This window comes from Suncus etruscus, chromosome 16, assembly GCF_024139225.1.
Source record: "Suncus etruscus isolate mSunEtr1 chromosome 16, mSunEtr1.pri.cur, whole genome shotgun sequence".
Lineage (NCBI taxonomy): Eukaryota > Metazoa > Chordata > Mammalia > Eulipotyphla > Soricidae > Suncus > Suncus etruscus.
The window spans coordinates 72,403,493-72,416,008 of NC_064863.1; positions in this window are offsets into that span (position 1 = coordinate 72,403,493).

The window sequence follows — 12,516 nt, forward strand, 5'->3', positions numbered from 1 at the left end:
CACTTTTGGTCCTGGATCGGCTGCTTGCAAGGCAAACGCCTCTGTGCTATCTCTCCGGGCCCTGTTGTTGTCTTTTGTTTTGTTTTTCTTGAATTTACCTAGGAGCACTCAGGGTTTACTTCTGGCTAGAATTTTGTTGTTTTAAAGTCACATGCAGAGATCCATAGAGCTTACACTGGGCTCTGCACTCAGGCATCACTTCCTTTTTTTTTTTAACTTTTGGGACACATCCAGTAGCACTCATGGGTTACTCCTTGCTCTTCTATCAGAATTTACTTTTGGCAGGCTTGGGGGACCATGTGGGATGCTGGGATTGAATCGGAGTTGGCCTCATATAAGGCAAACTCCCTCCCTCCTGTGCCCTTAGGTATCACTTCTGGTGGTACTTAGGGACCATATGGGATACTGGGGGTGAAACCCAGGTCATCTTTATGTAAGGCAGCTATAACCCCACTTATTGTACTATATCTTAGCCCCCCCCAGAGAATTTTACCAACATTTAGATAATTTTATTAACATTGAAAGAAAAGTCAATGCTAATGTTCGCACATTTTTCTCAAAATTTTAAGAAAAAGACTACTTTCAAGCTTATTTTATAGGTTTACTATTACCCTGATAATGAAATCAAAAGGTTTTGAGAAGAAAAAAAAACCCTACATGCCAAAATTCTTGATACTCATTCAATATTAATTGATTCAATATTGATTCTAATATCTTTAACAAAATACAAACAAGAAAATAAATCAATAAAACTGAATTCAACAGACATTATAAAGATTATCTATCATGACCAAGTGGAATTTATACCTGGAATAAAAGGACTACATACAATCAAGGTAACACACTACAATAACATGGGTAGGGCAAAACAGAACATAATTACTTTAATTGAGAGGGGGGAAAACATGTAACACAATTCAATAGCTTTTCATTCACTGAAAAAATTAGGATCAAAAGGAAAAAACAACAACACAATGAAGGCCTTATATAAGAAAGCCAAAGCAAAAATCACACTCAGTAGTGAATAACCAAAGACACTTCCTAGTCAGTGACAAATCCCACAGATAGAAATAGAATACCAAAAGCAGTAAGATTAAAAAAGGAAATTACATTCAAAGGAGCATCCTTAAGATTTATAGCAGACCTGTCACAAGAAACTCTCAAGGTACAAAGGCAGTGGTGAGACATAGTGACAAAACTCAATTAAATGAATACTCCACCTAGAATACTTCACCCAGCCAGACTCACATTCAGGTTTGAAGGAAGCATACATAGCTTATTGGATAAACAACAGCTCAGAAACTTTACAGACTCAAAACAAGCCTTAAAAGACAGACTTAAAGGTTTACTTTAAGACAAGACAGACCAACATATACACCAAACTCCTAGACAAATATGAGACTACATCTTATGACAATTATCTCTTTCAACGTCAAAGGACTAAATGTCCTAAATGCATGAAATTATCTCTCTCAACATCAATGAACTAAATGCACTAAATGCATAACAATTATCTCTCAATGTCAATGAATTAAATCCAGTTAAAAGACAGAGTAACGGGCCCGGAGAGATAGCACAGCGGCGTTTGCCTTGCAAGCAGCCAATCCAGGACCAAAGGTGGTTGGTTCGAATCCCGGTGTCCCATATGGTCCTCCGTGCCTGCCAGGAGCTATTTCTGAGCAGACAGCCAGGAGTAACCCCTGAGCAACGCTGGGTGTGCCCCCCCCCCAAAAAAAGAGACAGAGTAACAAAATGGATCAAAAAGCTGAATCCAACATTCTTCTGCCTACAAGAAACATATTTGAATAGTCAGAACAAACTAGACTCAAAATCAAAGATTGGAGGACAATTATCCAAACAACTCCCTTAAAAAAGCTGGAATGGCCATATTAATATCAGATGACATGAAGTTTAGACTTAGAAAGTTATAGGGGACAAAGATGGACATTTTGTAATAATCAAGGGATATGTACAATAGGGAGAAATCATACTTCTAAACATATTTAAACATGTTTAAATATATTTTAAACATATCCCTCTAATGAGGGACCAGCAAAATATTTAATACAATTGTTAACAACTCTGAAAGAAGATATCAATAGTAATACAATAATAGTGGAAGACCTCAACAAAACCCTATCACCCTTTGATAGGTCAACCATGCTGAAATCTAACAAGAATATACTAGCTCTGAAAGAAGAAATTGCAGAAAATGGCCTAAGATACACACACACACACACACACACACACACACACACACACACAACACACACACCACCACCACCACCACCCCCAGAAAATTGGATACACATTCTTCTCCAATGCACATAGGTCATTCTTCAGGATAGACCACATGTTGGCCCATAAAACATACCTACATAACATCAAGAGGATAGAAATAGTATAGACTACCTTCTCAGATTATAATGCACTTAAATTAGAAGTGAACTACAAAGAGGGGCTAGAGCAGTAGCATGAGCAGTAAGGCATCTGCCTTTCCAGCACTAGCCTAGGATGGATTATGGTTTGATCCCTCTGCATCCCATATGGTCCCCCAAGCCAGGAGTGATCTCTGAGTGCATAGCCAGGAGTAGCCCCTGAGCTTTATTGGGTGTGCCCCCCCCCAAAGAAGTGAACTACAAAGGAACACAGAGGATAAACTTTAACTCTACTTTAACACCTGAAAATTAAACAGCTCACTAATGAAAAAAAACCAGTGGGTCAGAGATTAAATCAAAGAGGAAATCAAAAGATTCCTGGAGGGGCCGGAGAGATAGCATGGAGGTAAGGTGTTTGCCTTTCATGCAGAAGGTCATTGGTTCAAATCCCGACATCCCATAGGGTCCCCTGTGCCTTCCAGGATTGATTTCTAAGCGTGGAGCCAGGAGTAACCCCTGAGCACTGCCGGGTGTGACCCAAAAACAAAACAAAACAAAAAAGATTCCTGAAAGCAAATGCAAATGAAGACACAAATTATCAGAATTTGTGGGGTACAGAAAAAACAGTACTAAGAGGAAAATTTACAGCTGCAAGCACATATTAGGAAGGAAGAAGGGGCCTACATATAACTTAGTGACACAGCTTACAAAATTAGAAAATGATCAACAAAATGAACCAAAAATAGATAGAAGAAAATAACAAAACTTAGACCAAAAATTAATAAAGTGGAAATCCAAAAACAATCCAAAAGATAAAGCAAAAGATGGTTCTTTGAAAAATTATCAAGATCGGTAAACCACTAGCAAAACTTATAAAGGGAGAGAAAAAAAAACTTAATAAATTGAATTAGAAATGTAAAGGGGGAGATCACTACAGCTACAACAGAAATTCAAAGGGTAATCAGAGACTACTTTGAGAAACTATGCCACAAAACCTGAAAACCTGGAAGAAATGAAAAAATTCTTGGACTCTTGTAATCTTTCACTGTTGAATCAAAAAGATCTAGCATACATAAACAGACCCAACACTGATTTCTGCCGGAGTCAGAAGGGCGCAGAAGCCATCTTGGGTCACGTGATTTTTAGCTGCCAGAGACTGGATTTCATCAGCATTCTTGCTGGTGATCCTGCCTCCTTCAGAGCTGCCTGAGACTGGATTTCATCAGTGATCCTGCCTGCTTCAGAGGTGAATGTCAATTTTCTGGGTGACCCTGGAGACCACAGAGAAGGCTTTGGAGGCTTCAAGCTCTTTCACCTTTGTCAGTAAGAGAATGGGAAGCCCCAACCATCTGAGGGAATTACCCATTTCAGACTAGGATTAAAGTTCTAAAGGATTTCTGGGAACTCAGATGCCAGCACCCCTATCTGCCTTTCTTCTGTGCTGTGCTCCATTTTTGGCCTGATTTCATCCTGAGTGTGGCTCATCTGCAGATGGCTCGCCTTCCCTGGAGGTGGGTTTACACGCCCAGAAAAGGGAGGAGCCAGAGGAGCACAGCCACTTCGCTTCGCAGCCATGCACATCATTTAGCCAATGAATACAACCACAACACGTAGAAAAATCCACAATACAAGTGTGACAATGGGGAAACAATGCAGGCCAGTGCCAGACATAGAGAATGATGATGGCAACTCTGATGACTTGAACATGACCAACCAACTAGTCAGTCTCTCAGATAAGGAGTTTAGAGTTGCAATATGGAAGATGTTCAAAGAACTCAAAGAAAGTATAGAAGAGAACACTAATAAGAATCAAGAGAATATGAAGATAGAAATCAGAAAACTCCAAACTGAAATTTCAGTTCAAATATCAGCTCTGAAAAACTCAGTTGATGAATTAAAGAAAAACATGGTTGAGCTTTTCCACAGGTTAACAGCAGCTGAGGATAGAACTAGTACACTGGAAGATGAGATGAATAATAATTCCATACAGCAGAAGAAATTGGAAAAAAGCCTTAAAGCAAATGATCAAACAATGGAAAAATTACTCAAAGAATGGGAATAGATGAAAATAGAAGTCTATGATAAGCTCAACAGAAACAACTTAAGAATCCTTGGAGTCCCAGAGACCCAGGAAGAAAATCTCCAGGAAGAATCACAGTCAAGAACATCATTAAAGAGAAACTACCAGAGCTAAAGAATACATGTGATCAAATCCTGCATGCCTGAAGAGTACCAACTAAAAGAGACCCCAGAAGAAACACCCCAAGACACATCCTAGTCACAATGACAAAACCCACAGATAGAGACAGAATTCGGAAAGTAGCAAGATCGAAAAGAGAAATTATATTCAAGGGAACATCCTTGAGATTTACTGCAGACCTATCACTGTAGACACTCAAGGCCAGAAGGCAGTGGTGGGACATAGTGACAAAACTCAATGAAATAAATGCTTCACGTAGAATACTGCACCCAGCAAAACTCACTTTCAGGTTTGAAGGAACAATACATAGTTTCACAGACAAACAACAGCTCAGAAACTTTACAGACTCAAAACCATTCTTAAAAGAAAAACTGAACGAACGGCCTACTTTAAGACAAGACTGACCAACAGACACACCAAACTTCAATATAAAGATGGCACTAACTCCCAGGAAAATTCTTTCTCTCAATGTCAATGGACTAAATGCACCAGTTAAGAGACACAGAGTGGCCGGGCGGTGGCGCTAAAGGTAAGGTGCCTGCCTTGCCTGCGCTAGCCTTGGACAGACCGCAGTTCGATCCCCCGGTTTCCCATATGGTCCCCCAAGCCAGGAGCAACTTCTGAGCACATAGCCAGGAGTAACCCCTGAGCATTACCGGGTGTGGCCCAAAAACCAAACCAAAACAAAAAAAGACACAGAGTGACTAAAGGGATCAAAAAACTCAATCCAACAGTCTGCTGCTTACAAGAAACACACCTGAATAGTCAGAGCAAACATAGACTCAAAATAAAAGGCTGAAGGAAAATTATCCAAGCAAACAGCACCCATAAAAAAGCTGGAGTAGCCATACTAATCTCAGATGATGCAAACTATACTTAGGAAAGTTGTAAGGGACAAAGATGGACATTTTGTATTAATCAAGGGATATGTACAGCAGGAAGAAATCACTCTCCTAAATATATATGCACCGAATGAGGGACCAGCAAAATATTTAATAAAATTGTTGACAAATCTGAAAAATAATATCAATTACAAGACAATAATTGTGGGAGACCTCAACATGGCATTGTCAACACTTGACAGGTTAACCAGACTGAAACCCAACAAGAATATACTAGATCTGAAAAGAGAAATGGAAGAAAGAGGCCTAGTAGATATATACAGGACACCCCAGGAAGCCTAGATACACATTCTTCTCTAATGTACATGGGACATTCTCCAGGATCAACTACATGCTAGCACATAAAACATACCTCCATAATATTAAGAGGATAGAATTTCTCAGGCTACCTTCGCTGACCACAAGGCCCTGAAATTATATGTGAACTACAAAGGGACACAGAAAAAAAAACTTTAATATCTGGAAGTTAAACAGCCTAATACTGAATAACCAGTGGGTCCAAGATGAAATCAAAAACTTCCTGAAAATAAATGACAATGGAGACACAAACTATCAGAACCTAAGGGACACAGCAAAAGCGGTACTGAGAGGAAAATTTACAGCTTTGCAAGCACACATCAGGAAAGAAGAAGGGGCATACCTGAATAGCTTAATGATGCAGCTCATAGAATTAGAAAGTACTCAACAAAAGGACCCAAAAATAGGGAGACAGAAGAAAATAACAAAGCTGAGAGCAGAAATCAATGAAGTGGAAACCCGAAAAACAATCCAAAAGATCAACGAAAGCAGAAGTTGGTTCTTTGAAAAAATAAACATGATTAATATACCACTGGCAAAACTAACAAAGAAAGAGAGAGAAACTTGATAACTCATATTAGAAATGAAAATGGAGAGATCACTTCTGATATGGTAGAGATCCAAAGGGTAATCAGAAACTACTTTGAGAAACTCTATGCCACTAAAAATGAAAACCTGGAAGAAATGGATAATTTTTTTGACTCTTATAATCTTCCACAGTTGAATGAAGAGGATGTAGCATATCTAAACACACCCATCACTCTTGAGGAAATTAAGACAGTAATCAAATGTCTGCCCAAAAACAAAAGCCCAGGTCCAGATGGATTCACTAATGAATTCTTTCAAACTTTTCAAGAGGAACTACTACCAATCCTGGCAAGACTCTTTCATGAAATCGAAAAAACAGGAACACTTCCAAATAGTTTTTATGAAGCCAACATCACCATGATATCTAAACCAGATAAAGATGCTACGAAAAAAAGAAAATTACAGACCAATATCGCTGATGAATGCAGATGCAAAGATCCTCAGCAAAATTCTGGCAAATAGAATTCAATGCCTCATTAAGAAGATCATCCACTACAATCAAGTAGATTTCATCCCAGAAATGCAAGAATGGTTTAACATCCGTAAATCTATCAACATAATACACAACATCAACAACATGAAAAATAAAAATCACATGATCATATTAATAGACGCAGAGAAAGCATTTGATATGGTCCAACACCCATTCTTGATCAAAACTCTCAGCAAGATGGGAATGGAAAGAACCTTTCTCAATATAGTTAAGGCCATCTACCACAAGCTAGAGGCAAATATTGTCCTCAATGAAGAAAAACTGAAAGCCTTTCCTCTAAATTCTGGCACAAGACAAGGCTGTCCTCTCTCACCACTCCTATTCAACATAGCACTGGAAGTACTTGCTATAGCGATTAGGCAAGAAAAAGATATCAAGGGAATCCAGATAGGAAAGGAAGAAGTCAAGCTCTTGCTGTTTGCAGATGACATGATACTCTACTTAGAAAACCCTAAAGACTCTACCAAAAAGCTGCTAGAAACAATAGACTCATATAGCAAGGTGGCAGGCTACAAAATTAACACACAAAAATCAATGGCCTTCCTATACACTAATAATAATAAGGAAGAAATGGACATTAAGAAAACAAACCCATTCATAATAGTGCCACACAAAGTCAAATATCTTGGAATCAACTTGATTAAAAATGTGAAGGACCTATACAAATAAAACTATAAAACTCTGCTCCAAGAAATAAGAGAGGACACGTGGAAATGGAAGCACATACCCTGCTCATGGATTGGCAGGATTAACATCATTAAAATGGCAATACTCCCCAAAGCATTGTACAGATTTAATGCGATCCCTCTATACCCATGGCATTCTTCAAAGAAGTGGATCAGGCACTTTTGAAATTCATTTGGAACAATATACACCCTAGAATAGCTAAAGCAATCATTGGGGAAAAGAATATGGGAGGAATTACTTTCCCCAACTTTAAACTTTACTACAAAGCAATAGTTATCAAAACAGCATGGTATTGGAATAAAGACAGGCCCTTAGATCAGTGGAATAGGCTTGAATACTCAGAGAATGTTCCCCAGACATACAATCACCTAATTTTTGATAAAGGAGCAAGAAATCCTAAATGGAGCAAAGAAAGCCTCTTCAACAAGTGGTGTTGGCACAACTGGCTAGCCACTTGCAAAAAATTGAACTTAGACCCCCAGCTAACATCATGTATGAAGGTAAAATCCAAATGGATTAAAGACCTTGATATCAGACCCGAAACCATAAGATATATAGAACAACACATAGGTAAAACACTCCAGGACATTGAAACTAAAAGCATCTTCAAGGAGGAACTGCACTCTCCAAGCAAGTGAAAGCAAAGATTAACAGATGGGAATATATTAAACTGAGAAGCTTCTTCACCTCAAAAGAAATAGCGCCCAGGATACAAGAGCCACCCACTGAATGGGAGAAACTATTCACCCACTACCCATCAGACAAGGGGCTAATCTCCAAAATATACAAGGCACTGACAGGACTTTACAAGAAAAAAACATCTAATCCCATCAAAAAATGGGGAGAAAAAATGGACAGACACTTTGACAAAGAAGAAATACATATGACCAAAAGACACATGAAAAAATGCTCCACATCACTAATCATCAGGGAGATGCAAATCAAAACAACTATGAGGTACCACCTCACACTCCAGAGATTGGCACACATCAGAACAAATGAGAACAAGCAGTGTTGGCAGGGATGTGGAGAGAAAGGAACTCGTATCCACTGCTGGTGGGAATGCCGTCTAGTTCAACCTTTATGGAAAGCGATATGGAGATTCCTCCAAAAACTGGAAATCGAGCTCCCATACGATCCAGCTATACCACTCCTAGGAATATACCCTAGGAACACAAAAATACAATACAAAAATTCCTTTCTTACACCTATATTCATTGCAGCACTATTTACCATAGCAAGACTCTGGAAACAGCCAAGATACCCTTCAACAGATGAATGGCTAAAAAAAACTGTGGTACATATACACAATGGAATATTATGCAGCTGTCAGGAGAGATGAAGTGATGAAATTTTCCTATACATGGATGTACAAGGAATCTATTATGCTGAGTGAAATAAGTGAGAGAGAGAGAGAGAAAGATGCAGAATGGTCTCACTCATCTATGGCTTTTAAGAAAAATGAAAGACATTCTTGCAATAATAACTTTCAGACACAAAAGAGAAAAGAGCTGGAAGTTCCAGTTCACCTCATGAAGCTCACCACAAACAGGGATGAATTTAGTTAGAGAAATAACTACGTTTTGAACTATCCCAATAATGAGAATGTACGAGGGAAATAGAAAGCCTGTCTAGAGTACAGGCAGGGGTTGAGTGGGGAGAAGGGAGATTTGGGACATTGGTGATGGGAAATGGGAATGTTGCACTGGTGATGGGTGGTGTTCTTTACATGACTGAAACCCAAACACAATCATGTATGTAATAAAGTTGTTTAAATAAAAATAAAAATAAAAAAGAGACCCAACACCATTGAGGAAATTAAAATAGTAATCAAAATTCTTCACAAAACAAAAGCCCAGACCCAGATGGATTCATTATCAAATTCTTTTAAACCTTTCAAGAGGAACTACTGCCGATCCCTTTTAAGCTCTTCAGGAAACTGAAGAAACAGAAATACTCCCAAATGGTTTTTACAAAGCTAACATTACCCTGATACCAAAATCAGACAGAGATGCTGTAAAAAAAAAAGAAATTTACAGACCAATATCCCTAATGAACACAGATGTAATGATCCTCAACAAAATCCTAGCAAACAGGATCCAAGGCTCATCAAGAAGGTCAGACACAATGACCAAGTATGTTTCCTTCCAGAGATTCAAGGATTATTTAACACATGTAAATTAATCAACATAATACAACATATCAACAACAAAAATATAAAAACCATATGATCATATAATAGATGCAGAGTGAACATTTGATTAGGTCCAACACCCATTCATCATAAAAACAAGATGGGAATGGAAGGAACTTTTCTCAATATAGTCAAGGCCATTTACCACATACTCATGCAAATATTATACTCAATGAAGACAAACTAAAAGCCTTTCCTCTAAAATATGGTACAAGACAAGGCTCTTCCCTCTCACCACTCCTATTTAACATAGTACTGAAAGTACTTGCCATATCAATCAGGCAAAGAAAAGATATCAAGGGCATCTAGATAGGAAAGGAAGAAGTCAAGCTTTCACTGTTTGCAGATGACATTATACTATATTTAGAAAACCCTAATGACTCTATCAAAAAGCTTCTAGCAACAGGAGGCTGGAGAGATAGCATGGAGGTAGGGCATTTGCCTTGCATGCAGAAGAATGGTGGTTCTAGTCCCGGCATCCCATATGGTCCTCCATGCCTGCCAGGAGCAATTTCTGTGCATAGAGTCAAGAATAATCCCTGAGCACTGCCGGGTGTGACCCCAAAACAAAAACAAAATAAAACAACAACAAAAAAAGCTTCTAGAAACAATAGATTCATATAGCAAAGAGGCAGGCTACAAAATTAACATGCATAAATCAATGGCTTTCTTATACACAAATCATGATAAAGAAGAAATGGATCTTTTAAAAAAAATCCCATTTACAATAGTGCCACACAAACTCAAATTCCTTGGAGTCAACTTAATTAAAGAATTGAAGGTCCAATACAAAGAAAACTACAAAACCCTTGCTTCAAGATTTAAGAGGGGCCAGAGCAATAGCACAGTGGTAGGGCATTTGCCTTGCACACAACCGATACAGGACAAACTTTGGTTGAGTCCCCAGCATCCCATATGGTCCCCCAAGCCAGGAGTGATTTCTGACTGCATAGCAGTAGTAACCACTGAATGTCACAGGGTGTGCCCCCCCAAAAAAAAGAATTGAAAGAGGACACAAATCCCAATCCTGTTCATGGATTGGGAGGATTAACATCATTAAAATGACAATACTCACAAAGCATTGTACAGATTTAATGCAATCCCTCTAAGGATACCTATGACATTCTTCAAAGAAGTGGATCAAACACTCCTGAAATTCAGTTGGAACAATAAGTGCCCAAGAATAGCTAAAGCAACCCTTAGGAAAAAGAAGATGGGAAGTATCACTTTCCCCAACTTTAAATTGTATTACAAAGCAGTAGTCATTAAAACAGCATGGTATTTGAATAAAGACAGAACCTCAGATCAATGAAATAGACTTGAGTATTCAGAGAATGTTTCCCAGACATGCAGCCAATTAATTATTTTTGGGCCGCACCCAGTGGCGCTCAGGGGTTACTCCTGGCTTTCTGCTCAGAAATCACTCCTAGAAGGCACGGGAGACCATATAGAATGCCAGGATTCGAATCACTGTAGGTCCTGGGTCAGCCACTTGCAAGGCAAATGCCCTGCCGCTGTGCTATCTCTCCAGCAATCAATTAATTTTTGATAAATGGGCAAGGAATACAAAATGAAGTAAGGAAAGTGTCTTCAAAAAAGTGGTATTGGGGGGCCGGAGAGATAGCATGGAGGTAAGGCGTTTTCCTTTCATGCAGGAGGTCATCGGTTCAAATCCTGGCATCCCAGATGGTCCCCCATGCCTGCCAGGAGCAATTTCTGAGCCTGGAGCCAGGAATAACCACTGAGCACTGCCGGGTGTGACCCAAAAACCACACACACACACACACACACACACAAAGTGGTGTTGGTAAAACTGGTTAACCACATGCAAAAAAGCAAGCTCAGACTGCCATCTACTACCATGTACAAAGGTCAAATCCAAATGGATTAACTTTGATATCAGATATGAAAGTATAAATTATATATAAGAATACTTAAATAAAACACATCATGATATTGAGCCTAAAGGTATCTTCAAGAAGGATACACCGCTGTCCAAACAAAAAGATAAAAAGAGATAAATAAATGGCACTACATAAAACTGAAAAGCTTCTGCACCTCAAAGGAAAAAGTGACTAAAATACGAAGGCCACCAACAGAATGGGAGAAACTATTTACCCAATACCAATCAATAAGGGGATAATATCTAAGATATAAAAGGTAATGACAGAACTTAACAAGAAAAAACATCTAATCCCCATCAAAAAGTGGGGGAGAAAAAATAAACAGACATTTCCTTAAAGAAGAAATACAATGTAGCCAAAAGGCACATGAAAAAAAATGCTCCACATCACTAATCAGGGAAATGCAAATCAAAACAACAATGAGGTAACATTTCACACCAGAGACTGGCACGCATCACAAAGAACAAGAGCAATCAGTGCTGGTGGAGATATGAGGAACTCTCATTTACTGGTGGTGGTAATGCTGTTTAGTCCAACCTTTCTGGAAACAATATGAATATTCCTCAAATTATTGAAAATTGAGTTTTCATATGAATATACCATAGGATATACCCTAAATCTTAGGGACAAACCTTAGGAACACAAAAACACAATACAAAAAAGCCCTCTGCATGCCTATGTTCATTGCAGCTCTATTTATAATAGCTGGAAACAACATAGATGCCCAACAACAGATGAATGACTAAAGAAACTTTGGTACATATACACAATGGAATACTATGCAGCTGTCAGGGAAAATGAAGTCATAAAATTTTCCTATACATGCACGAAAATGGAAACTATTATGATGAGTGAAATAAGTCAGAGGGAGAG